Here is a 21,180-nt window from a genome sequence, read left to right on the forward strand (position 1 = left end):
CTAAAGCGGTCGGGATGAGAATCAATTCCTACTGTCATGGTTTTGGGCTCCTCCTGTCCCTTTCCCCCCCCTACTGGTCTTTAGTTATTCATACATCGTGTCCACAACTCACCAGCTGAGTCCCATTTTCCATCCCCCTCCTCTCACACCAATTGTTACACACCTGTTCCCCATGACGTTAATTATTCCTGCTATTTCTAGCTCCCCTTTCCCTTTGTTCCCTGTCAGATTATTTTGCCACCCACACAGGAGACACACTCCTCAGTCTTTACGCCGAGTTTTGTCCTACCGTGTTTTGTGTTCATTGTCTAGATCCAGCGTCCGGTCCCGCCGAACAGGAGGAGTCCCAGCTGAACTACGGCCAGCCGGCTTTGTCGGGAACGACGGGCAGAGCGCTCCTCTCCCCAGCCCTCGACCTCTAATGCCCCGTTTCACCGGGAGATCTTCTGTTCCCCTTTTTCTCTGAAGACCTCAGTTGCTGTTTTTGTGCCTGCCTTCGCGGCGTCCTCTAAGTTTGCACCTTCCTATTAAAAGCATTATTTTTCCTGCATCCCGCTTTTGGGTCCTCTCTCTCTCCACACCACAGAATAATCTGACCAACAATGGACCCAGCGGATGAACACCCGATTCGTGCAGCTGTCGAAGCGCAAGGAGCCATGCTCGGGAGACACGACTCGGAGCTAGCCGCTGCTCGCCATGCGGTGGATTCCCTGGCCGCCCAACTTTCGGACTTGTCCGCCCAGGTCCACCACCTCAGGAGAGCCTCTCCTGCTGCTTCCAGGGACTTGGAACCCCCAGAGCCCAGGGTCAATAATCCCCCCTGTTACTCCGGTGAGCCCACACAGTGTCGAGCCTTCCTCACTCAGTGTGAACTGGTGTTCTCACTTCAGCCTGTCACCTACGCTAGAGAGCGAGCGCGAGTCGCCTACGTCATCTCGCTCCTAACCGGACGCGCTCGTGAGTGGGGCACCGCTGCATGGGAGGCTGGGGTTGACTACATCACCCAATTTGACTTGTTTAAGGAGGAGATGATACGGGTGTTCGATCGATCGGCTCATGGCGAAGAGGCTTCTCGCATCCTGTCCACCCTCCGTCAAGAAGGACGCTCAGTTGCGGATTATTCTATCGAGTTCCGCACCCTATCCACCACCTGCGGCTGGAACGAGCCGGCGCTCGTTGCGCGCTTCCTGGAGGGCCTCCGGGCCAGCATCAAGGACGAGGTGATCGCCCGTGAGCTGCCTACTCGCCTCGACCCTCTTATTGAACTGGCAATAAGAATCGAGAAGAGATTTGACCTTCGTCATCGCTCCAGGGTGGTGGACATTCCTCAACCGGCCGCCTCCCCCACCCACTCCCACCCTAACCCCCGGGCTGAACCGGAGCCCATGCAGCTGGGTGGACTGCGCCTTACCGCTAAGGAGAAGGAGCGTCGCATCACAAACCGTCTCTGCATGTACTGTGGCGCGGCCACCCACTTCGTGTCAACCTGTCCAGTAAAAGCCAGCGCTCGACAGTAGAGGAGGGATTACTGGCGAGCGCTACTTCCATCTCTCCGTCAAAATCGTGCACCCTGATTCCAGTAGCCCTGCGGTGGGCGGGGTCATCGGTCTCATGTAACGCCTTAATAGACTCTGGGGCAGAAGGGAATTTTCTCGATGAGACATGGGCCCGAAAGCAAGGTATCCCGTTGAAGGAACGCGGGGGGGTCACCCCCCTTTTTGCCCTAGATGGTAGCTCCCTACCTAGGGTCCACCTCCAGTCCACTCCCTTATCGCTCACTGTTTCCGGCAATCACCATGAGACTCTTTCCTTTTTAGTGTTTCGCTCCCCCTTTGCCCCGTTAGTGCTGGGGCACCCCTGGTTAGCCAAACATAACCCTCATATTAACTGGTCCACTGGTTCCATCCTCTCTTGGAACCTGTCTTGTCATGTCGAATGTTTGTTGTCTGCTAACCCCCCCGTCTCTCCTGTCGCTGTGTTACAGGAGGAGCCGGGTGACTTGGCCGGGGTACCGGAGGAGTATCATGACCTGAGAGCGGTCTTCAGCCGTTCACGGGCTACTTCTCTCCCTCCCCATCGTCCATATGATGGCGCTATCGACCTGCGTCCCGGGACCACGCCCCCGCGCGGTAGATTGTTCGCCCTGTCCGCCCCAGAACGCGAAGCACTAGAGAAGTATCTGTCAGAATCCCTTAGCGCCGGAACTATCGTGCCTTCCGCCTCACCTGCTGGTGCCGGTTTTTTCTTCGTTAAGAAGAAGGACGGCACTCTGCGTCCGTGTATCGACTACCGGGGGCTTAACGACATAACCATTAAGAATCGCTATCCCTTGCCGCTCATGTCGTCTGCATTTGACTTGTTACAGGGAGCCAAGGTTTTTACCAAGCTGGACCTTCGTAACGCGTACCATCTCATCCGCATTAAGGAGGGAGATGAATGGAAGACCGCGTTTAATACACCGTTAGGGCACTTTGAGTATCGGGTACTCCCGTTCGGCCTCGTCAACGCTCCGGCCGTCTTCCAGGCCTTAATTAACGACGTTCTAAGAGACATGCTGAATATCTTCGTCTTTGTTTATCTGGACGATATATTAATCTTCTCCCCGTCCCTCCAGGTCCACGTACAACAGGTGCGCCGTGTTCTGCAACGCCTCCTCGAGAACCGCCTATTCGTTAAGGCAGAGAAATGCACCTTTCACGCGTCTTCCGTCTCCTTCCTCGGTTCCGTTATCTCAGCCGAGGGGGTGAGTATGGACGTCTCTAAGGTAAAGGCGGTTACGGAGTGGCCCACCCCTGACTCCCGTGTCGCGCTCCAGCGTTTCCTGGGCTTTGCTAATTTTTATCGACGTTTTATACGCAACTTCAGTCAAGTCGCAGCGCCCCTTACCGCTTTAACATCAGTAAGGTCAGGTTTCAAGTGGACAGAATCCGCGCAGAGAGCGTTTGATCGTCTCAAATCCCTTTTCACCACGGCGCCTATTCTCGTCACCCCTGACAGCTCCAAGCAGTTTATTGTCGAGGTCGACGCGTCGGAGGTGGGTGTTGGGGCCGTCCTTTCCCAACGCTCCTCTTCTGATAATAAGGTGCATCCGTGCGCTTTTTTTTCTCACCGCCTTTCGCCCGCAGAGCGCAACTACGACGTTGGTAACCGCGAGTTGTTGGCCATTCGCATGGCTCTGGAGGAGTGGCGTCAGTGGCTGGAGGGCTCTACCGTGCCGTTTGTCGTTTGGACGGATCACCGCAACCTAGAGTACATCCGATCTGCGAAGAGACTTAATGCTCGACAGGCTCGTTGGTCCTTATTCTTTACCCGTTTCGACTTCTCCATTTCGTTTCGTCCGGGCTCTAAGAACGTGAAGCCCGACGCACTCTCACGCCTCTTCGATTCCCCAGACACCTCCTCCGCGCCTAAGGAGGTCATCCCCCCCTCACGAGTTATCGGGTCTGTTGTCTGGGGAATAGAAAGAATTGTTAAACGCGCCTTGTCTCACTCTGTCGCTCCGCGTAAGGTACCTAGGAACCTCCTTTTCGTTCCCGTAGTGGTTCGGTCAGCTGTTCTCCGGTGGGCTCATACCTCTAAACTGACTGCCCATCCTGGCGTCAGGGGAACACTGTTCACAATTCGCCAGCGCTTCTGGTGGCCCACTCTCGACCGTGATGTACGACGTTTCGTCGCCGCCTGCACCATTTGCGCGCAGACTAAGTCTAGCAGCGCCCCGCCAGCGGGATTTCTAAGACCGTTACCCACACCGTCCCGTCCGTGGTCTCACATTGCCCTTGATTTTATTACTGGTCTACCCCCGTCAGCTGGCAACACAGTTATTCTCACGGTCGTGGATCGATTTTCTAAGGCTGCGCATTTCATCCCCCTCGCTAAACTCCCCTCAGCCAAGGAGATGGCCCAAGTCCTTGCTACGCATGTCTTCAAGCTACACGGTCTCCCCACTGACGTCGTCTCGGACCGGGGCCCTCAATTCGTGTCCCTATTCTGGAAGGAATTCTGCCGTCTTATGGGTGCAGCCGTCAGCCTGTCCTCTGGGTTCCACCCCCAGACCAATGGTCAGGCCGAACGCACTAATCAGATCGTGGGTCGTCTTCTGCGTAGTCTGGCATTTAGTAACCCTTCCTCTTGGGCAGATCAGCTGCCATGGGCAGAATATGCCCATAATTCGTTGCCGACGTCTGCCACCGGCCTGTCCCCGTTCTACGGCTGCCTGGGTTACCAGCCTCCCTTGTTTGCCTCACAGGAGGCTGACTCTAATGTCCCGTCGGTAAACGCTTTCATTCGCCGTTGTAAGCGCACCTGGAGGAGAGTTAGGTCCGCGCTCTGCCGTGCCAAGACCCGCACTCGCAAGTATGCCGACAGACGTCGGGTTAAGAGCCCTAGGTATCTTTGCGGTCAGAAAGTGTGGCTTTCCACTCGTAACTTACCCCTCCAAACCACGTCTCGCAAATTGGCCCGCCGCTTTATCGGACCTTATCGGATTTCCAAGGTCATTAATCCTGTCGTGGTCAAGCTCAAACTTCCCCCCGGTCTTCGTCGCGTCCACCCTGTCTTCCATGTCTCGTGCATCAAACCGGTCGTACGCACTCCCCCCCGCGCCCCCCGCGCGCCCCCGCCCCCTCCGGTGCGCGCTGAGGATGAGTCTATTTACACCGTGCGTAAACTCCTGGATATGCGCCGGCGGGGTCGTGGTCACCAGTTTTTAGTTGACTGGGAGGGCTTTGGTCCTGAGGCGAGGAGTTGGGTCCCCTCACGGGACATCCTGGACCGCTCTCTGGTTGATGATTTCCTCCGCACCCGCCAGGTTCCCCCCTTGGGAGCGCCAAGCGGCGCTCCTTGAGATGGGGGCACTGTCATGGTTTTGGGCTCCTCCTGTCCCTTTCCCCCCCCTACTGGTCTTTAGTTATTCATACATCGTGTCCACAACTCACCAGCTGAGTCCCATTTTCCATCCCCCTCCTCTCACACCAATTGTTACACACCTGTTCCCCATGACGTTAATTATTCCTGCTATTTCTAGCTCCCCTTTCCCTTTGTTCCCTGTCAGATTATTTTGCCACCCACACAGGAGACACACTCCTCAGTCTTTACGCCGAGTTTTGTCCTACCGTGTTTTGTGTTCATTGTCTAGATCCAGCGTCCGGTCCCGCCGAACAGGAGGAGTCCCAGCTGAACTACGGCCAGCCGGCTTTGTCGGGAACGACGGGCAGAGCGCTCCTCTCCCCAGCCCTCGACCTCTAATGCCCCGTTTCACCGGGAGATCTTCTGTTCCCCTTTTTCTCTGAAGACCTCAGTTGCTGTTTTTGTGCCTGCCTTCGCGGCGTCCTCTAAGTTTGCACCTTCCTATTAAAAGCATTATTTTTCCTGCATCCCGCTTTTGGGTCCTCTCTCTCTCCACACCACAGAATAATCTGACCAACAATGGACCCAGCGGATGAACACCCGATTCGTGCAGCTGTCGAAGCGCAAGGAGCCATGCTCGGGAGACACGACTCGGAGCTAGCCGCTGCTCGCCATGCGGTGGATTCCCTGGCCGCCCAACTTTCGGACTTGTCCGCCCAGGTCCACCACCTCAGGAGAGCCTCTCCTGCTGCTTCCAGGGACTTGGAACCCCCAGAGCCCAGGGTCAATAATCCCCCCTGTTACTCCGGTGAGCCCACACAGTGTCGAGCCTTCCTCACTCAGTGTGAACTGGTGTTCTCACTTCAGCCTGTCACCTACGCTAGAGAGCGAGCGCGAGTCGCCTACGTCATCTCGCTCCTAACCGGACGCGCTCGTGAGTGGGGCACCGCTGCATGGGAGGCTGGGGTTGACTACATCACCCAATTTGACTTGTTTAAGGAGGAGATGATACGGGTGTTCGATCGATCGGCTCATGGCGAAGAGGCTTCTCGCATCCTGTCCACCCTCCGTCAAGAAGGACGCTCAGTTGCGGATTATTCTATCGAGTTCCGCACCCTATCCACCACCTGCGGCTGGAACGAGCCGGCGCTCGTTGCGCGCTTCCTGGAGGGCCTCCGGGCCAGCATCAAGGACGAGGTGATCGCCCGTGAGCTGCCTACTCGCCTCGACCCTCTTATTGAACTGGCAATAAGAATCGAGAAGAGATTTGACCTTCGTCATCGCTCCAGGGTGGTGGACATTCCTCAACCGGCCGCCTCCCCCACCCACTCCCACCCTAACCCCCGGGCTGAACCGGAGCCCATGCAGCTGGGTGGACTGCGCCTTACCGCTAAGGAGAAGGAGCGTCGCATCACAAACCGTCTCTGCATGTACTGTGGCGCGGCCACCCACTTCGTGTCAACCTGTCCAGTAAAAGCCAGCGCTCGACAGTAGAGGAGGGATTACTGGCGAGCGCTACTTCCATCTCTCCGTCAAAATCGTGCACCCTGATTCCAGTAGCCCTGCGGTGGGCGGGGTCATCGGTCTCATGTAACGCCTTAATAGACTCTGGGGCAGAAGGGAATTTTCTCGATGAGACATGGGCCCGAAAGCAAGGTATCCCGTTGAAGGAACGCGGGGGGGTCACCCCCCTTTTTGCCCTAGATGGTAGCTCCCTACCTAGGGTCCACCTCCAGTCCACTCCCTTATCGCTCACTGTTTCCGGCAATCACCATGAGACTCTTTCCTTTTTAGTGTTTCGCTCCCCCTTTGCCCCGTTAGTGCTGGGGCACCCCTGGTTAGCCAAACATAACCCTCATATTAACTGGTCCACTGGTTCCATCCTCTCTTGGAACCTGTCTTGTCATGTCGAATGTTTGTTGTCTGCTAACCCCCCCGTCTCTCCTGTCGCTGTGTTACAGGAGGAGCCGGGTGACTTGGCCGGGGTACCGGAGGAGTATCATGACCTGAGAGCGGTCTTCAGCCGTTCACGGGCTACTTCTCTCCCTCCCCATCGTCCATATGATGGCGCTATCGACCTGCGTCCCGGGACCACGCCCCCGCGCGGTAGATTGTTCGCCCTGTCCGCCCCAGAACGCGAAGCACTAGAGAAGTATCTGTCAGAATCCCTTAGCGCCGGAACTATCGTGCCTTCCGCCTCACCTGCTGGTGCCGGTTTTTTCTTCGTTAAGAAGAAGGACGGCACTCTGCGTCCGTGTATCGACTACCGGGGGCTTAACGACATAACCATTAAGAATCGCTATCCCTTGCCGCTCATGTCGTCTGCATTTGACTTGTTACAGGGAGCCAAGGTTTTTACCAAGCTGGACCTTCGTAACGCGTACCATCTCATCCGCATTAAGGAGGGAGATGAATGGAAGACCGCGTTTAATACACCGTTAGGGCACTTTGAGTATCGGGTACTCCCGTTCGGCCTCGTCAACGCTCCGGCCGTCTTCCAGGCCTTAATTAACGACGTTCTAAGAGACATGCTGAATATCTTCGTCTTTGTTTATCTGGACGATATATTAATCTTCTCCCCGTCCCTCCAGGTCCACGTACAACAGGTGCGCCGTGTTCTGCAACGCCTCCTCGAGAACCGCCTATTCGTTAAGGCAGAGAAATGCACCTTTCACGCGTCTTCCGTCTCCTTCCTCGGTTCCGTTATCTCAGCCGAGGGGGTGAGTATGGACGTCTCTAAGGTAAAGGCGGTTACGGAGTGGCCCACCCCTGACTCCCGTGTCGCGCTCCAGCGTTTCCTGGGCTTTGCTAATTTTTATCGACGTTTTATACGCAACTTCAGTCAAGTCGCAGCGCCCCTTACCGCTTTAACATCAGTAAGGTCAGGTTTCAAGTGGACAGAATCCGCGCAGAGAGCGTTTGATCGTCTCAAATCCCTTTTCACCACGGCGCCTATTCTCGTCACCCCTGACAGCTCCAAGCAGTTTATTGTCGAGGTCGACGCGTCGGAGGTGGGTGTTGGGGCCGTCCTTTCCCAACGCTCCTCTTCTGATAATAAGGTGCATCCGTGCGCTTTTTTTTCTCACCGCCTTTCGCCCGCAGAGCGCAACTACGACGTTGGTAACCGCGAGTTGTTGGCCATTCGCATGGCTCTGGAGGAGTGGCGTCAGTGGCTGGAGGGCTCTACCGTGCCGTTTGTCGTTTGGACGGATCACCGCAACCTAGAGTACATCCGATCTGCGAAGAGACTTAATGCTCGACAGGCTCGTTGGTCCTTATTCTTTACCCGTTTCGACTTCTCCATTTCGTTTCGTCCGGGCTCTAAGAACGTGAAGCCCGACGCACTCTCACGCCTCTTCGATTCCCCAGACACCTCCTCCGCGCCTAAGGAGGTCATCCCCCCCTCACGAGTTATCGGGTCTGTTGTCTGGGGAATAGAAAGAATTGTTAAACGCGCCTTGTCTCACTCTGTCGCTCCGCGTAAGGTACCTAGGAACCTCCTTTTCGTTCCCGTAGTGGTTCGGTCAGCTGTTCTCCGGTGGGCTCATACCTCTAAACTGACTGCCCATCCTGGCGTCAGGGGAACACTGTTCACAATTCGCCAGCGCTTCTGGTGGCCCACTCTCGACCGTGATGTACGACGTTTCGTCGCCGCCTGCACCATTTGCGCGCAGACTAAGTCTAGCAGCGCCCCGCCAGCGGGATTTCTAAGACCGTTACCCACACCGTCCCGTCCGTGGTCTCACATTGCCCTTGATTTTATTACTGGTCTACCCCCGTCAGCTGGCAACACAGTTATTCTCACGGTCGTGGATCGATTTTCTAAGGCTGCGCATTTCATCCCCCTCGCTAAACTCCCCTCAGCCAAGGAGATGGCCCAAGTCCTTGCTACGCATGTCTTCAAGCTACACGGTCTCCCCACTGACGTCGTCTCGGACCGGGGCCCTCAATTCGTGTCCCTATTCTGGAAGGAATTCTGCCGTCTTATGGGTGCAGCCGTCAGCCTGTCCTCTGGGTTCCACCCCCAGACCAATGGTCAGGCCGAACGCACTAATCAGATCGTGGGTCGTCTTCTGCGTAGTCTGGCATTTAGTAACCCTTCCTCTTGGGCAGATCAGCTGCCATGGGCAGAATATGCCCATAATTCGTTGCCGACGTCTGCCACCGGCCTGTCCCCGTTCTACGGCTGCCTGGGTTACCAGCCTCCCTTGTTTGCCTCACAGGAGGCTGACTCTAATGTCCCGTCGGTAAACGCTTTCATTCGCCGTTGTAAGCGCACCTGGAGGAGAGTTAGGTCCGCGCTCTGCCGTGCCAAGACCCGCACTCGCAAGTATGCCGACAGACGTCGGGTTAAGAGCCCTAGGTATCTTTGCGGTCAGAAAGTGTGGCTTTCCACTCGTAACTTACCCCTCCAAACCACGTCTCGCAAATTGGCCCGCCGCTTTATCGGACCTTATCGGATTTCCAAGGTCATTAATCCTGTCGTGGTCAAGCTCAAACTTCCCCCCGGTCTTCGTCGCGTCCACCCTGTCTTCCATGTCTCGTGCATCAAACCGGTCGTACGCACTCCCCCCCGCGCCCCCCGCGCGCCCCCGCCCCCTCCGGTGCGCGCTGAGGATGAGTCTATTTACACCGTGCGTAAACTCCTGGATATGCGCCGGCGGGGTCGTGGTCACCAGTTTTTAGTTGACTGGGAGGGCTTTGGTCCTGAGGCGAGGAGTTGGGTCCCCTCACGGGACATCCTGGACCGCTCTCTGGTTGATGATTTCCTCCGCACCCGCCAGGTTCCCCCCTTGGGAGCGCCAAGCGGCGCTCCTTGAGATGGGGGCACTGTCATGGTTTTGGGCTCCTCCTGTCCCTTTCCCCCCCCTACTGGTCTTTAGTTATTCATACATCGTGTCCACAACTCACCAGCTGAGTCCCATTTTCCATCCCCCTCCTCTCACACCAATTGTTACACACCTGTTCCCCATGACGTTAATTATTCCTGCTATTTCTAGCTCCCCTTTCCCTTTGTTCCCTGTCAGATTATTTTGCCACCCACACAGGAGACACACTCCTCAGTCTTTACGCCGAGTTTTGTCCTACCGTGTCTTGTGTTCATTGTCTAGATCCAGCGTCCGGTCCCGCCGAACAGGAGGAGTCCCAGCTGAACTACGGCCAGCCGGCTTTGTCGGGAACGACGGGCAGAGCGCTCCTCTCCCCAGCCCTCGACCTCTAATGCCCCGTTTCACCGGGAGATCTTCTGTTCCCCTTTTTCTCTGAAGACCTCAGTTGCTGTTTTTGTGCCTGCCTTCGCGGCGTCCTCTAAGTTTGCACCTTCCTATTAAAAGCATTATTTTTCCTGCATCCCGCTTTTGGGTCCTCTCTCTCTCCACACCACACCTACATGTACGAGGCTGTGGTTTTCCGCTAGGAAGTTGAGGACTGATCAAACCCAGCCAGGACTGAATTTTTGCCGGAAGGGAAAGTGTTCAAGTGCGTACCTTCTCTTCACAACGGCCAGAAATCTGGCATAAGGATTTCAGAGTGATTCCTCGTTAGTATAGTGGACAGTATCTCTGCCTGTCACGCAGAAGACCAGGTTTCGATTCCCTGACGGGGAGAGTCTTCGTCAAACAGTAAGCGTATAGTCAGACTGGAAGCGTAGTCTTTTTTAATTGACCAAGTGAATAATTTTCTTTTGCAGACAGGGCGGGAAAAAGGTTAATGTTTCCGCCCAGTTTCGAACTGGGGACCTTTCGCGTGTTAGGCGAACGTGATAACCACTACACTACGGAAACCACAGCTAGGTTTCTTTTGAACATATGCCTGCTCTTTGCGGAAGATCTTGATCTGATGGCTTCATCATGACTTGACCTTCATCACTATGCTACAGTTTGACGTCAGTTCTAAAGCGGTCAGGATGAGAATCAATTCCTACATGTACGAGGCTGTGGTTTTCCGCTAGGAAGTTGAGGACTGATCAAACCCAGCCAGGACTGAATTTTCGCCGGAAGGGAAAGTGTTCAAGTGCGTACGTTCTCTTCACAACGGCCGGAAATCTGGCATTAGGATTTCAGAGTGATTCCTCGTTAGTATAGTGGACAGTATCTCTGCCTGTCACGCAGAAGACCAGGGTTCGATTCCCTGACGGGGAGAGTCTTCGTCAAACAGTAAGCGTATGCTCAGACTGGAAGCGTAGTCTTTTTTAATTGACGAAGTGAATAATTTTCTTTTGCAGAGAAGGCGGGATAAAGGTCAATGTTTCCGCCCAGTTTCGAACTGGGGACCTTTCGCGTGTAAGGCGAACGTGATAACCACTACACTACAAAAACCACGGCTAGGTTTCTCTTGAACATATCCCTGCTCTTTGCGGAAGATCTTGATCTGATGGCTTCATCATGACTTGACCTTCATCACTATGCTACAGTTTGACGTCAGTTCTAAAGCGGTCGGGATGAGAATCAATTCCTACATGTACGAGGCTGTGGTTTTCCGCTAGGAAGTTGAGGACTGATCAAACCCAGCCAGGACTGAATTTTTGCCGGAAGGGAAAGTGTTCAAGTGCGTACCTTCTCTTCACAACGGCCAGAAATCTGGCATAAGGATTTCAGAGTGATTCCTCGTTAGTATAGTGGACAGTATCTCTGCCTGTCATGCAGAAGACCAGGGTTCGATTCCCTGACGGGGAGAGTCTTCGTCAAACAGTAAGCGTATAGTCAGACTGGAAGCGTAGTCTTTTTTAATTGACCAAGTGAATAATTTTCTTTTGCAGACAGGGCGGGAAAAAGGTCAATGTTTCCGCCCAGGTTCGAACTGGGGACCTTTCGCGTGTAAGGCAAACGTGATAACCACTACACTACGGAAACCACAGCTAGGTTTCTTTTAAACATATGCCTGCTCTTTGCGGAAGATCTTGATCTGATGGCTTCATCATGACTTGACCGTCATCACTATGCTACAGTTTAAAGTCAGTTCTAAAGCGGTCGGGATGAGAATCAATCCCTACATGTACGAGGCTGTGGTTTTCCGCTAGGAAGTTGAGGACTGATCAAATCCAGCCAGGACTGAATTTTCGCCGGAAGGGAAAGTGTTCAAGTGCGTACCTTCTCTTCACAACGGCCAGAAATCTGGCATAAGGATTTCAGAGTGATTCCTCGTTAGTATAGTGGACAGTATCTCTGCCTGTCACGCAGAAGACCAGGTTTCGATTCCCTGACGGGGAGAGTCTTCGTCAAACAGTAAGCGTATGCTCAGACTGGAAGCGTAGTCTTTTTTAATTGACCAAGTGAATAATTTTCTTTTGCAGACAGGGCGGGAAAAAGGTCAATGTTTCCGCCCAGGTTCGAACTGGGGACCTTCCGCGTGTAAGGCGAACGTGATAACCACTACACTACGGAAACCACAGCTAGGTTTCTTTTAAACATATGCCTGCTCTTTGCGGAAGATCTTGATCTGATGGCTTCATCATGACTTGACCGTCATCACTATGCTACAGTTTAAAGTCAGTTCTAAAGCGGTCGGGATGAGAATCAATCCCTACATGTACGAGGCTGTGGTTTTCCGCTAGGAAGTTGAGGACTGATCAAATCCAGCCAGGACTGAATTTTCGCCGGAAGGGAAAGTGTTCAAGTGCGTACCTTCTCTTCACAACGGCCAGAAATCTGGCATAAGGATTTCAGAGTGATTCCTCGTTAGTATAGTGGACAGTATCTCTGCCTGTCACGCAGAAGACCAGGGTTCGATTCCCTGACGGGGAGAGTCTTCGTCAAACAGTAAGCGTATGCTCAGACTGGAAGCGTAGTCTTTTTTAATTGACCAAGTGAATAATTTTCTTTTGCAGACAGGGCGGGAAAAAGGTTAATGTTTCCGCCCAGTTTCGAACTGGGGACCTTTCGCGTGTTAGGCGAACGTGATAACCACTACACTACGGAAACCACAGCTAGGTTTCTTTTGAACATATGCCTGCTCTTTGCGGAAGATCTTGATCTGATGGCTTCATCATGACTTGACCTTCATCACTATGCTACAGTTTGACGTCAGTTCTAAAGCGGTCGGGATGAGAATCAATTCCTACATGTACGAGGCTGTGGTTTTCCGCTAGGAAGTTGAGGACTGATCAAACCCAGCCAGGACTGAATTTTCGCCGGAAGGGAAAGTGTTCAAGTGCGTACGTTCTCTTCACAACGGCCAGAAATCTGGCATTAGGATTTCAGAGTGATTCCTCGTTAGTATAGTGGACAGTATCTCTGCCTGTCACGCAGAAGACCAGGTTTCGATTCCCTGACGGGGAGAGTCTTCGTCAAACAGTAAGCGTATGCTCAGACTGGAAGCGTAGTCTTTTTTAATTGACGAAGTGAATAATTTTCTTTTGCAGAGAAGGCGGGATAAAGGTCAATGTTTCCGCCCAGTTTCGAACTGGGGACCTTTCGCGTGTAAGGCGAACGTGATAACCACTACACTACAAAAACCACGGCTAGGTTTCTCTTGAACATATCCCTGCTCTTTGCGGAAGATCTTGATCTGATGGCTTCATCATGACTTGACCTTCATCACTATGCTACAGTTTGACGTCAGTTCTAAAGCGGTCGGGATGAGAATCAATTCCTACATGTACGAGGCTGTGGTTTTCCGCTAGGAAGTTGAGGACTGATCAAACCCAGCCAGGACTGAATTTTTGCCGGAAGGGAAAGTGTTCAAGTGCGTACCTTCTCTTCACAACGGCCAGAAATCTGGCATAAGGATTTCAGAGTGATTCCTCGTTAGTATAGTGGACAGTATCTCTGCCTGTCATGCAGAAGACCAGGGTTCGATTCCCTGACGGGGAGAGTCTTCGTCAAACAGTAAGCGTATAGTCAGACTGGAAGCGTAGTCTTTTTTAATTGACCAAGTGAATAATTTTCTTTTGCAGACAGGGCGGGAAAAAGGTCAATGTTTCCGCCCAGGTTCGAACTGGGGACCTTTCGCGTGTAAGGCAAACGTGATAACCACTACACTACGGAAACCACAGCTAGGTTTCTTTTAAACATATGCCTGCTCTTTGCGGAAGATCTTGATCTGATGGCTTCATCATGACTTGACCGTCATCACTATGCTACAGTTTAAAGTCAGTTCTAAAGCGGTCGGGATGAGAATCAATCCCTACATGTACGAGGCTGTGGTTTTCCGCTAGGAAGTTGAGGACTGATCAAATCCAGCCAGGACTGAATTTTCGCCGGAAGGGAAAGTGTTCAAGTGCGTACCTTCTCTTCACAACGGCCAGAAATCTGGCATAAGGATTTCAGAGTGATTCCTCGTTAGTATAGTGGACAGTATCTCTGCCTGTCACGCAGAAGACCAGGTTTCGATTCCCTGACGGGGAGAGTCTTCGTCAAACAGTAAGCGTATAGTCAGACTGGAAGCGTAGTCTTTTTTAATTGAACAAGTGAATAATTTTCTTTTGCAGACAGGGCGGGAAAAAGGTCAATGTTTCCGCCCAGTTTCGAACTGGGGACCTTTCGCGTGTAAGGCGAACGTGATAACCACTACACTACGGAAACCACAGCTAGGTTTCTTTTGAACATATGCCTGCTCTTTGCGGAAGATCTTGATCTGATGGCTTCATCATGACTTGACCTTCATCACTATGCTACAGTTTGACGTCAGTTCTAAAGCGGTCGGGATGAGAATCAATTCCTACATGTACGAGGCTGTGGTTTTCCGCTAGGAAGTTGAGGACTGATCAAACCCAGCCAGGACTGAATTTTCGCCGGAAGGGAAAGTGTTCAAGTGCGTACCTTCTCTTCACCACGGCCAGAAATCTGGCATAAGGATTTCAGAGTGATTCCTCGTTAGTATAGTGGACAGTATCTCTGCCTGTCATGCAGAAGACCAGGTTTCGATTCCCTGACGGGGAGAGTCTTTGTCAAACAGTAAGCATATGCTCAGACTGGAAGCGTAGTCTTTTTTAATTGACGAAGTGAATAATTTTCTTTTGCAGAGAAGGCGGGATAAAGGTCAATGTTTCCGCCCAGTTTCGAACTGGGGACCTTTCGCGTGTAAGGCGAACGTGATAACCACTACACTACAAAAACCACGGCTAGGTTTCTCTTGAACATATCCCTGCTCTTTGCGGAAGATCTTGATCTGATGGCTTCATCATGACTTGACCTTCATCACTATGCTACAGTTTGAAGTCAGTTCTAAAGCGGTCGGGATGAGAATCAATTCCTACTGTCATGGTTTTGGGCTCCTCCTGTCCCTTTCCCCCCCCTACTGGTCTTTAGTTATTCATACATCGTGTCCACAACTCACCAGCTGAGTCCCATTTTCCATCCCCCTCCTCTCACACCAATTGTTACACACCTGTTCCCCATGACGTTAATTATTCCTGCTATTTCTAGCTCCCCTTTCCCTTTGTTCCCTGTCAGATTATTTTGCCACCCACACAGGAGACACACTCCTCAGTCTTTACGCCGAGTTTTGTCCTACCGTGTTTTGTGTTCATTGTCTAGATCCAGCGTCCGGTCCCGCCGAACAGGAGGAGTCCCAGCTGAACTACGGCCAGCCGGCTTTGTCGGGAACGACGGGCAGAGCGCTCCTCTCCCCAGCCCTCGACCTCTAATGCCCCGTTTCACCGGGAGATCTTCTGTTCCCCTTTTTCTCTGAAGACCTCAGTTGCTGTTTTTGTGCCTGCCTTCGCGGCGTCCTCTAAGTTTGCACCTTCCTATTAAAAGCATTATTTTTCCTGCATCCCGCTTTTGGGTCCTCTCTCTCTCCACACCACAGAATAATCTGACCAACAATGGACCCAGCGGATGAACACCCGATTCGTGCAGCTGTCGAAGCGCAAGGAGCCATGCTCGGGAGACACGACTCGGAGCTAGCCGCTGCTCGCCATGCGGTGGATTCCCTGGCCGCCCAACTTTCGGACTTGTCCGCCCAGGTCCACCACCTCAGGAGAGCCTCTCCTGCTGCTTCCAGGGACTTGGAACCCCCAGAGCCCAGGGTCAATAATCCCCCCTGTTACTCCGGTGAGCCCACACAGTGTCGAGCCTTCCTCACTCAGTGTGAACTGGTGTTCTCACTTCAGCCTGTCACCTACGCTAGAGAGCGAGCGCGAGTCGCCTACGTCATCTCGCTCCTAACCGGACGCGCTCGTGAGTGGGGCACCGCTGCATGGGAGGCTGGGGTTGACTACATCACCCAATTTGACTTGTTTAAGGAGGAGATGATACGGGTGTTCGATCGATCGGCTCATGGCGAAGAGGCTTCTCGCATCCTGTCCACCCTCCGTCAAGAAGGACGCTCAGTTGCGGATTATTCTATCGAGTTCCGCACCCTATCCACCACCTGCGGCTGGAACGAGCCGGCGCTCGTTGCGCGCTTCCTGGAGGGCCTCCGGGCCAGCATCAAGGACGAGGTGATCGCCCGTGAGCTGCCTACTCGCCTCGACCCTCTTATTGAACTGGCAATAAGAATCGAGAAGAGATTTGACCTTCGTCATCGCTCCAGGGTGGTGGACATTCCTCAACCGGCCGCCTCCCCCACCCACTCCCACCCTAACCCCCGGGCTGAACCGGAGCCCATGCAGCTGGGTGGACTGCGCCTTACCGCTAAGGAGAAGGAGCGTCGCATCACAAACCGTCTCTGCATGTACTGTGGCGCGGCCACCCACTTCGTGTCAACCTGTCCAGTAAAAGCCAGCGCTCGACAGTAGAGGAGGGATTACTGGCGAGCGCTACTTCCATCTCTCCGTCAAAATCGTGCACCCTGATTCCAGTAGCCCTGCGGTGGGCGGGGTCATCGGTCTCATGTAACGCCTTAATAGACTCTGGGGCAGAAGGGAATTTTCTCGATGAGACATGGGCCCGAAAGCAAGGTATCCCGTTGAAGGAACGCGGGGGGGTCACCCCCCTTTTTGCCCTAGATGGTAGCTCCCTACCTAGGGTCCACCTCCAGTCCACTCCCTTATCGCTCACTGTTTCCGGCAATCACCATGAGACTCTTTCCTTTTTAGTGTTTCGCTCCCCCTTTGCCCCGTTAGTGCTGGGGCACCCCTGGTTAGCCAAACATAACCCTCATATTAACTGGTCCACTGGTTCCATCCTCTCTTGGAACCTGTCTTGTCATGTCGAATGTTTGTTGTCTGCTAACCCCCCCGTCTCTCCTGTCGCTGTGTTACAGGAGGAGCCGGGTGACTTGGCCGGGGTACCGGAGGAGTATCATGACCTGAGAGCGGTCTTCAGCCGTTCACGGGCTACTTCTCTCCCTCCCCATCGTCCATATGATGGCGCTATCGACCTGCGTCCCGGGACCACGCCCCCGCGCGGTAGATTGTTCGCCCTGTCCGCCCCAGAACGCGAAGCACTAGAGAAGTATCTGTCAGAATCCCTTAGCGCCGGAACTATCGTGCCTTCCGCCTCACCTGCTGGTGCCGGTTTTTTCTTCGTTAAGAAGAAGGACGGCACTCTGCGTCCGTGTATCGACTACCGGGGGCTTAACGACATAACCATTAAGAATCGCTATCCCTTGCCGCTCATGTCGTCTGCATTTGACTTGTTACAGGGAGCCAAGGTTTTTACCAAGCTGGACCTTCGTAACGCGTACCATCTCATCCGCATTAAGGAGGGAGATGAATGGAAGACCGCGTTTAATACACCGTTAGGGCACTTTGAGTATCGGGTACTCCCGTTCGGCCTCGTCAACGCTCCGGCCGTCTTCCAGGCCTTAATTAACGACGTTCTAAGAGACATGCTGAATATCTTCGTCTTTGTTTATCTGGACGATATATTAATCTTCTCCCCGTCCCTCCAGGTCCACGTACAACAGGTGCGCCGTGTTCTGCAACGCCTCCTCGAGAACCGCCTATTCGTTAAGGCAGAGAAATGCACCTTTCACGCGTCTTCCGTCTCCTTCCTCGGTTCCGTTATCTCAGCCGAGGGGGTGAGTATGGACGTCTCTAAGGTAAAGGCGGTTACGGAGTGGCCCACCCCTGACTCCCGTGTCGCGCTCCAGCGTTTCCTGGGCTTTGCTAATTTTTATCGACGTTTTATACGCAACTTCAGTCAAGTCGCAGCGCCCCTTACCGCTTTAACATCAGTAAGGTCAGGTTTCAAGTGGACAGAATCCGCGCAGAGAGCGTTTGATCGTCTCAAATCCCTTTTCACCACGGCGCCTATTCTCGTCACCCCTGACAGCTCCAAGCAGTTTATTGTCGAGGTCGACGCGTCGGAGGTGGGTGTTGGGGCCGTCCTTTCCCAACGCTCCTCTTCTGATAATAAGGTGCATCCGTGCGCTTTTTTTTCTCACCGCCTTTCGCCCGCAGAGCGCAACTACGACGTTGGTAACCGCGAGTTGTTGGCCATTCGCATGGCTCTGGAGGAGTGGCGTCAGTGGCTGGAGGGCTCTACCGTGCCGTTTGTCGTTTGGACGGATCACCGCAACCTAGAGTACATCCGATCTGCGAAGAGACTTAATGCTCGACAGGCTCGTTGGTCCTTATTCTTTACCCGTTTCGACTTCTCCATTTCGTTTCGTCCGGGCTCTAAGAACGTGAAGCCCGACGCACTCTCACGCCTCTTCGATTCCCCAGACACCTCCTCCGCGCCTAAGGAGGTCATCCCCCCCTCACGAGTTATCGGGTCTGTTGTCTGGGGAATAGAAAGAATTGTTAAACGCGCCTTGTCTCACTCTGTCGCTCCGCGTAAGGTACCTAGGAACCTCCTTTTCGTTCCCGTAGTGGTTCGGTCAGCTGTTCTCCGGTGGGCTCATACCTCTAAACTGACTGCCCATCCTGGCGTCAGGGGAACACTGTTCACAATTCGCCAGCGCTTCTGGTGGCCCACTCTCGACCGTGATGTACGACGTTTCGTCGCCGCCTGCACCATTTGCGCGCAGACTAAGTCTAGCAGCGCCCCGCCAGCGGGATTTCTAAGACCGTTACCCACACCGTCCCGTCCGTGGTCTCACATTGCCCTTGATTTTATTACTGGTCTACCCCCGTCAGCTGGCAACACAGTTATTCTCACGGTCGTGGATCGATTTTCTAAGGCTGCGCATTTCATCCCCCTCGCTAAACTCCCCTCAGCCAAGGAGATGGCCCAAGTCCTTGCTACGCATGTCTTCAAGCTACACGGTCTCCCCACTGACGTCGTCTCGGACCGGGGCCCTCAATTCGTGTCCCTATTCTGGAAGGAATTCTGCCGTCTTATGGGTGCAGCCGTCAGCCTGTCCTCTGGGTTCCACCCCCAGACCAATGGTCAGGCCGAACGCACTAATCAGATCGTGGGTCGTCTTCTGCGTAGTCTGGCATTTAGTAACCCTTCCTCTTGGGCAGATCAGCTGCCATGGGCAGAATATGCCCATAATTCGTTGCCGACGTCTGCCACCGGCCTGTCCCCGTTCTACGGCTGCCTGGGTTACCAGCCTCCCTTGTTTGCCTCACAGGAGGCTGACTCTAATGTCTCGTCGGTAAACGCTTTCATTCGCCGTTGTAAGCGCACCTGGAGGAGAGTTAGGTCCGCGCTCTGCCGTGCCAAGACCCGCACTCGCAAGTATGCCGACAGACGTCGGGTTAAGAGCCCTAGGTATCTTTGCGGTCAGAAAGTGTGGCTTTCCACTCGTAACTTACCCCTCCAAACCACGTCTCGCAAATTGGCCCGCCGCTTTATCGGACCTTATCGGATTTCCAAGGTCATTAATCCTGTCGTGGTCAAGCTCAAACTTCCCCCCGGTCTTCGTCGCGTCCACCCTGTCTTCCATGTCTCGTGCATCAAACCGGTCGTACGCACTCCCCCCCGCGCCCCCCGCGCGCCCCCGCCCCCTCCGGTGCGCGCTGAGGATGAGTCTATTTACACCGTGCGTAAACTCCTGGATATGCGCCGGCGGGGTCGTGGTCACCAGTTTTTAGTTGACTGGGAGGGCTTTGGTCCTGAGGCGAGGAGTTGGGTCCCCTCACGGGACATCCTGGACCGCTCTCTGGTTGATGATTTCCTCCGCACCCGCCAGGTTCCCCCCTTGGGAGCGCCAAGCGGCGCTCCTTGAGATGGGGGCACTGTCATGGTTTTGGGCTCCTCCTGTCCCTTTCCCCCCCCTACTGGTCTTTAGTTATTCATACATCGTGTCCACAACTCACCAGCTGAGTCCCATTTTCCATCCCCCTCCTCTCACACCAATTGTTACACACCTGTTCCCCATGACGTTAATTATTCCTGCTATTTCTAGCTCCCCTTTCCCTTTGTTCCCTGTCAGATTATTTTGCCACCCACACAGGAGACACACTCCTCAGTCTTTACGCCGAGTTTTTTCCTACCGTGTCTTGTGTTCATTGTCTAGATCCAGCGTCCGGTCCCGCCGAACAGGAGGAGTCCCAGCTGAACTACGGCCAGCCGGCTTTGTCGGGAACGACGGGCAGAGCGCTCCTCTCCCCAGCCCTCGACCTCTAATGCCCCGTTTCACCGGGAGATCTTCTGTTCCCCTTTTTCTCTGAAGACCTCAGTTGCTGTTTTTGTGCCTGCCTTCGCGGCGTCCTCTAAGTTTGCACCTTCCTATTAAAAGCATTATTTTTCCTGCATCCCGCTTTTGGGTCCTCTCTCTCTCCACACCACACCTACATGTACGAGGCTGTGGTTTTCCGCTAGGAAGTTGAGGACTGATCAAACCCAGCCAGGACTGAATTTTTGCCGGAAGGGAAAGTGTTCAAGTGCGTACCTTCTCTTCACAACGGCCAGAAATCTGGCATAAGGATTTCAGAGTGATTCCTCGTTAGTATAGTGGACAGTATCTCTGCCTGTCACGCAGAAGACCAGGTTTCGATTCCCTGACGGGGAGAGTCTTCGTCAAACAGTAAGCGTATAGTCAGACTGGAAGCGTAGTCTTTTTTAATTGACCAAGTGAATAATTTTCTTTTGCAGACAGGGCGGGAAAAAGGTTAATGTTTCCGCCCAGTTTCGAACTGGGGACCTTTCGCGTGTTAGGCGAACGTGATAACCACTACACTACGGAAACCACAGCTAGGTTTCTTTTGAACATATGCCTGCTCTTTGCGGAAGATCTTGATCTGATGGCTTCATCATGACTTGACCTTCATCACTATGCTACAGTTTGACGTCAGTTCTAAAGCGGTCAGGATGAGAATCAATTCCTACATGTACGAGGCTGTGGTTTTCCGCTAGGAAGTTGAGGACTGATCAAACCCAGCCAGGACTGAATTTTCGCCGGAAGGGAAAGTGTTCAAGTGCGTACGTTCTCTTCACAACGGCCAGAATTCTGGCATTAGGATTTCAGAGTGATTCCTCGTTAGTATAGTGGACAGTATCTCTGCCTGTCACGCAGAAGACCAGGGTTCGATTCCCTGACGGGGAGAGTCTTCGT

At 53.5% G+C, this 21,180-nt stretch overlaps 15 non-coding genes across 15 annotated transcripts; 5 read left to right on the top strand and 10 right to left on the bottom strand.

Moving 5' to 3' along the window:
* Positions 1 to 10,555: 10,555 nt before the first annotated feature.
* Positions 10,556 to 10,628, bottom strand: trnav-aac (transfer RNA valine (anticodon AAC)). Its single transcript has one exon. It is a non-coding gene; the product is annotated as a tRNA-Val (tRNA).
* A 285-nt stretch (positions 10,629 to 10,913) lies between these two features.
* Positions 10,914 to 10,985, top strand: trnad-guc (transfer RNA aspartic acid (anticodon GUC)). Its single transcript has one exon. It is a non-coding gene; the product is annotated as a tRNA-Asp (tRNA).
* Positions 10,986 to 11,089: 104 nt separating this feature from the next.
* trnav-uac (transfer RNA valine (anticodon UAC)) lies at positions 11,090 to 11,162 on the bottom strand. The gene has a single exon. It is a non-coding gene; the product is annotated as a tRNA-Val (tRNA).
* A 285-nt stretch (positions 11,163 to 11,447) lies between these two features.
* Positions 11,448 to 11,519, top strand: trnad-guc (transfer RNA aspartic acid (anticodon GUC)). Its single transcript has one exon. It is a non-coding gene; the product is annotated as a tRNA-Asp (tRNA).
* Positions 11,520 to 11,623: 104 nt separating this feature from the next.
* On the bottom strand, positions 11,624 to 11,696 carry trnav-uac (transfer RNA valine (anticodon UAC)). Its single transcript has one exon. It is a non-coding gene; the product is annotated as a tRNA-Val (tRNA).
* A 461-nt stretch (positions 11,697 to 12,157) lies between these two features.
* On the bottom strand, positions 12,158 to 12,230 carry trnav-uac (transfer RNA valine (anticodon UAC)). The gene has a single exon. It is a non-coding gene; the product is annotated as a tRNA-Val (tRNA).
* A 285-nt stretch (positions 12,231 to 12,515) lies between these two features.
* On the top strand, positions 12,516 to 12,587 carry trnad-guc (transfer RNA aspartic acid (anticodon GUC)). The gene has a single exon. It is a non-coding gene; the product is annotated as a tRNA-Asp (tRNA).
* Positions 12,588 to 12,691: 104 nt separating this feature from the next.
* On the bottom strand, positions 12,692 to 12,764 carry trnav-aac (transfer RNA valine (anticodon AAC)). Its single transcript has one exon. It is a non-coding gene; the product is annotated as a tRNA-Val (tRNA).
* A 461-nt stretch (positions 12,765 to 13,225) lies between these two features.
* On the bottom strand, positions 13,226 to 13,298 carry trnav-uac (transfer RNA valine (anticodon UAC)). Its single transcript has one exon. It is a non-coding gene; the product is annotated as a tRNA-Val (tRNA).
* A 285-nt stretch (positions 13,299 to 13,583) lies between these two features.
* trnad-guc (transfer RNA aspartic acid (anticodon GUC)) lies at positions 13,584 to 13,655 on the top strand. Its single transcript has one exon. It is a non-coding gene; the product is annotated as a tRNA-Asp (tRNA).
* A 104-nt stretch (positions 13,656 to 13,759) lies between these two features.
* On the bottom strand, positions 13,760 to 13,832 carry trnav-uac (transfer RNA valine (anticodon UAC)). Its single transcript has one exon. It is a non-coding gene; the product is annotated as a tRNA-Val (tRNA).
* A 461-nt stretch (positions 13,833 to 14,293) lies between these two features.
* Positions 14,294 to 14,366, bottom strand: trnav-uac (transfer RNA valine (anticodon UAC)). Its single transcript has one exon. It is a non-coding gene; the product is annotated as a tRNA-Val (tRNA).
* A 461-nt stretch (positions 14,367 to 14,827) lies between these two features.
* Positions 14,828 to 14,900, bottom strand: trnav-uac (transfer RNA valine (anticodon UAC)). Its single transcript has one exon. It is a non-coding gene; the product is annotated as a tRNA-Val (tRNA).
* A 5,841-nt stretch (positions 14,901 to 20,741) lies between these two features.
* trnav-aac (transfer RNA valine (anticodon AAC)) lies at positions 20,742 to 20,814 on the bottom strand. The gene has a single exon. It is a non-coding gene; the product is annotated as a tRNA-Val (tRNA).
* Positions 20,815 to 21,099: 285 nt separating this feature from the next.
* trnad-guc (transfer RNA aspartic acid (anticodon GUC)) lies at positions 21,100 to 21,171 on the top strand. Its single transcript has one exon. It is a non-coding gene; the product is annotated as a tRNA-Asp (tRNA).
* Positions 21,172 to 21,180: the final 9 nt, after the last annotated feature.

The sequence above is a fragment of the Pungitius pungitius genome, unplaced genomic scaffold (genome assembly GCF_949316345.1).
Source record: "Pungitius pungitius unplaced genomic scaffold, fPunPun2.1 scaffold_33, whole genome shotgun sequence".
NCBI lineage: Eukaryota > Metazoa > Chordata > Actinopteri > Perciformes > Gasterosteidae > Pungitius > Pungitius pungitius.